The sequence below is a fragment of the Pseudophryne corroboree genome, chromosome 5, assembly GCF_028390025.1.
Source record: "Pseudophryne corroboree isolate aPseCor3 chromosome 5, aPseCor3.hap2, whole genome shotgun sequence".
NCBI classification, from domain to species: Eukaryota; Metazoa; Chordata; class Amphibia; order Anura; family Myobatrachidae; genus Pseudophryne; species Pseudophryne corroboree.
Window position 1 is genome coordinate 427,330,364 of NC_086448.1, and position 5,266 is coordinate 427,335,629.

Genomic DNA, 5,266 nt, shown 5'->3' on the forward strand with positions numbered 1-5,266 from the left:
GTTACCTACCGGTAAATCCTTTTCTCCTAGTCCATAGAGGATGCTGGGCACCCGCCCAGCGCTTTGTTTTCCAGCATTCGTTATCTAGTTCGGTACAACTTTGTTTTGGTTATGTACTGCATTATTACTTGGTAAGTAATGTTTCAGCAGTTGCTGAGTTTTCAAGACAGTTAGCCTTGTATGTGTGAGCTGGTGTGAATCTCGCCACTATCTGTGTATAATCCTTCGGGCACAGTTTCTAGACTGAGTCTGGTAGGAGGGGCATAGAGGGAGGAGCCAGTCCACACTCTCAAAATCTTAAAGTGCCAATGGCTCCTGGTGGAACTGTCTATACCCCATGGTACTAATGTGGACCCCAGCATCCTCTACAGACTATGTGAAAAGGATTTACCAGTAGGTAACCAAAATTCTATTATTGCCAATTGGTGGAGTCCATGGGTAGGACAAAGGCTATGAAATTATTTTAACACTGTGCTACATGAGATGCAGGCTGCCCCTTGTAGTGAGAATTTAAACATTGAGTGATTGACAGGAAGGAACTGTTAGGGGAAGGTTATAGGGAGTGGTGGCAAAAATTACCAGATTGATAAACTGTGAAATAACTTCCTTTCGTTTTGTTATGTGGAATTTGGCTTTTCTTTACACTGTGGAATATTATCCTATTGTTTGTTTTGAATAGAGTGTGTGCACAACCTATTTAAAATGTTTGAATCTTTTTTTCTGCATCCAAACACCGGAATTAATACACTTCCGGTCTTTGGATCACCAAAATACTGAGGTGGAACACGCACACAATTCCGGTGCATCGCCCACTTCCAGTTTGGGCTTATTAGTCTTTTTGGACCTTTTAACAAACTGTTCTTTACAGTAACATCCATAGAGCCACTAGTACTGTTTATAAACAGACTGAGGATTGCTGACAAATTATATATAAGCTTGCGCTGGAGACTAGAAACACACTTTGACTGTGATCAGTATGGATGACATCACTTCCTGTATTATTTCATACAGGGGTATAAATATCACTCCAAATTCTCCCTTCACATGCCCTGAGGAAGGTCTGAAATGCGTAAGCCTATAGAAGGAAACATTTAAACAGCATACTTACCATCTGTCTGAGAGATCCATTTTTGCTAATCAAGGTGATTGGTGAGTGGGCAGTACGGACGCCCAACACCTTTTTGACACCTGGTTTATATCTTGTGGTTTTTTTCTCTACCGCAGTACTTACCCTCAAGATTTATTGTTTTTTATGTCCTCACATAGAGATTTTATGTATTTTATGGTTTTTGTGAACTTCTGTGGAACTATGGATTTTTAATAAATTGTAACCCCCTATTTCTGGACATTTCTGTTTGGACTTACATTTTTTTGGAAGGAGGGCACAACCCTCAGACAACCAAAAGAAACTTTGCTGTGAAAATAACCATTTTTTGATTGTGATTGGGGTACGCCATTCAAATTCACTTTACCTGATCTATACAGGGGGATTGAAAGATACCTTTATGCACACTTTCCGACATTCCAACTTGTGAGTCGGGGTACATCCTTCTTCAATAAATATATATATAGACCTATACCCAGGCTAAAACACCCTCCACATAGATGATGAAAATAAACCTTTATACACTTTATTTGTACAGTTAATGAGTGAGTTTTGGTATGCCACCTTAGACGTATAGAACAACCCTTCATCAATCCTTGAGAGTTTTAAAGAAAAACAACATTGGGAGACTTTTTATATTTGTTGAGATGTATTACACCATGATGTGTTTTGTTTCTGTGTCATTTCCTCACTGAGCACATGAATGTATGCTAAGACTCTGGGAGAAGAAGATTGTGAATCGTTAAGAATATATTTTTTAGCATTTAAAAGTGAAGTCCTGTATGTAAAGCTCTTATAACTTGAAAGTACACACTTTTTCTTGTGTTTTGATATTTTTGGGGCATGTCTCTGCCTTCAGCTGCGATCATGTACACTATGAAATATAACACCAGTGTCATACTGTTGTGGCAAATCTGTGTGACCATAGACTCACTTGGGGAGTCAATGTTCCTCATTATTGTGTCAATGCGGTGTATTTGTACATAGTTGCTGTGGACTTTTTGGTGGGCGTCTCTATTCTGTTCTGGGTGGCAGCGATGATTAGCAAGCCTGAAAAAAAGCAGCTGGGTAGGCATGTGTGTACAAACAGGAATTAAGTCAAAAGGGCACACACTATGGGGTATAAATAATAATGCAAATGTGTGTTTGACCAAATTGTGTCTTTAAAGTACCCTTAGAGAAGACAAAGGGTAGACATCCACCTTGCAGCAAGCAGCTTGTATGGACAAAAGAAAAATAAATGCATTTCCAATAACTTGAACATTACTGTATAGCCCAATAGTGTCCCTGTAAATATGCATGCAAGCAAGCAGAGAAGTGAAAAGATAATGTTAGCATATACTTTAATGGTAGTGGAAAAATAAGGTTAATGCCGGTAAAGAAAAAAAAAAGTTGTGAAGTGTTATATGGTAGATACGAACCAAAAATTGAAAGCGCTGGCAAACTTTGTATGTATATAAAATTATTTTTTATTTTTATTATTATTTTATTATCTAGTCCAATTTAAAACATAACGTCAGCAGGATAATATTAAAACAAATATGTACACACTCCCCTAGATAAATATCTCTATGTGCCCTTTCCGAGTCATAGAGGCTGATCAGTTAGATATTATTTCTATACATATAGCTTTTAATGTATCTACTCAGTCTCTGTGGGTCAGAAAAAAGCTACAGCTGTTTCAACTCTGCAACACAGTTATTTTTCACAATGCAATCATATACAATGATAAAAACAATCCAGACTTATCTGTGTAAAGGATACTATTATATTCAGAATGCAAGGATGATTTCCACTTATTCAGTTTAAAAAATACCTTGCTTTATCCACAGTGTTGCAGTATTGCTGTTAATTAAGAGGTCAGCAATCTAGTCAATCGCCGGCAGTTAATTGGAACAAGGCTTTACTTAACACATTAGCAGCGGCACGCTGAAATCCTCAGTTGCAGAGCAAGACAGTTAATTATAGCATATTCACTGCTTTTTCAATATTTTAAACATGGCCATGCTAGTATATTTAAAACAAGTTACCACATCCGTCCTCCATTAGTTAGGGGATACTGGTCTGTAGGCTCCCGCCTCTGGTAGCTAATTCCTTTCAAATGAGCCGTATTCGGAGATACATATCCAGTTCCACATTGGATGGTGGGAGGTTAAGGTCCATAAAGGGATCCGCTGATACCACTAAGATGCGTTTCTCCGCCTTTACAAACTCTCAGCAGCTTCCTCAGTTAGTGAATATGCTTAGCGTCCCAGAGCTCCTTTTATTTCAAATTTTCACGGCGCGTGCATGCACAGACCACTTGTATTCCAAACCTCATTTTCAGTCAGTGGTGACTGCTTTAGCTGCTTAGCTCAGCCACTTTAGATATGTGCAGCAGTTCTCCATAGTTGAAATTCGGCGCACCCCAACACAGCACAGATACAATAGTGCCTCTATCAGTAATTAAGTGCACTTAGCATCTTTTCTCCCATCATAGGATTCAATGGGATTCCACTCACTGCTCATATCTCATATAAGTTAACCATTCTCCTTATATCGAGCGTAATGGCTTGATATATTCTACTTTTTATTTCTTGTAAACAGGATCACATTTAAAGCAATGGTAATCATTTACCTCATATACAGTACATACTTTTATCCATATATATATATATATATATATATATATATATATACACAGGGGGGTGGGGGATATAGCGACCGTCGGTGTCTTAAAATAGTTCAGTAAATGTGGATCTAAAAAATGTATCTAAAATGAGTAACCAGATCAAAAATGAATTTAAAAAAGGGAGATATTTATTTAAACACTAAAACAGACAATAGTTATATGCAATTACTAAAATTTAAGCAGCAACAATTCTTAAAAAATGGGATAAAAACAATAAACACAATGCTATAAATACCAGTTAAAATATATGTTAAAAATGTAAAACAATTTTAACTTAACTTGGTATGAGGTCACTGCCAGGTAGCCCAACGCGTTTCGTCATTTAGACTTCATCAAGGGGTAAAGGCAGAATGAGACTGAACTTCTATTTATACTAGTACTAATCTCATATTAATTGTGACATCACTTCCTGTTAATTATTTCATGACATTATAAGATGGGTTAAAAATTCTATATTTAACATATCTATGGTCTTATTTACTGGTATATGTATACATGATGTTAAGGCAATGTTTATAAGGCAGGTTTGGTGTTTAAAAGCTTTAAAAACTAGCTTATAGAGGCGCCGGCGGTTCTTTGCCGCCCCACTTCCGGTTTTCGTCCATCGCGTCATTTCCGCCCCACTTCCGGTATGCGACTGCGCATGCGCCCGCGGCTGCGGACGTTTAGAGACCGAACAGCACTATGAAGCTTGTTCTCAGGAATTTCATTGCGGCGGCCATCTTTGAGAGGATTTGTTCATAGAAAGTTTCACTCGGCAGCCATGTTTGCGGGGACCATGATTAGAGACATAAGTTTTATTTCTCCAGTATAGTGCATAAAAATAAATAGAAAAACGGGGATTAGTCATTGTTGATACTATTCTAGTAAATTAGACTTACTACAGTGAATATATAAACATATAGAAACATATAAATATATAAATATATAAACATATAAATATATAAATGTATAAATACATAAAAATATGTGTAAAGTGCAAAATGCATGCTAAAGGTAATGGTATATGATATTAAGTGCTGAGTGCGAATTTAAAATATTAGGATGCAGATAGTGTGATATATTAAACTGACATGCTCATGTAGGCTATATTATCGTCAGTTTGGTTACAGTACCTGATCTTCCCAGATGGTCTCCCTGGTCTGGTACTGATCAGGCCCGACACTGCTTCGCTTCCAAGATCGGACGAGATTGGGCCTTTCCAGTGTGGTCTGACTGTAATAATCACTTTTTACCGTACATGTGTCAATCTCAATATATCAATACAGCTGTGGGGTGATATTTAACAGACGGGAATAGTGTGGATGGGAATAGGGTGGGGGGGGGGAGTGGGGTGTGGGGGGGGGGAATAGGGAATGGGGTTAGTCTATAAGGTGAGGATCCAACCGTGATGATCCAACGGCTGTGGTTTTCACAGGAAAGGAGCGATTTCGTAATAATCGTTAAATCCCTTCGGATGGAGTGTTTGTAATTGGAAAATCCAAAACATT

General features: G+C 37.9%; 1 pseudogene; it reads right to left on the reverse strand.

Annotated features, from left to right (window-relative positions):
* Window positions 1–4,879: 4,879 nt before the first annotated feature.
* On the reverse strand, window positions 4,880–4,999 carry LOC134929986 (5S ribosomal RNA; annotated as a pseudogene).
* Between the last annotated feature and the right edge of the window lie 267 nt (window positions 5,000–5,266).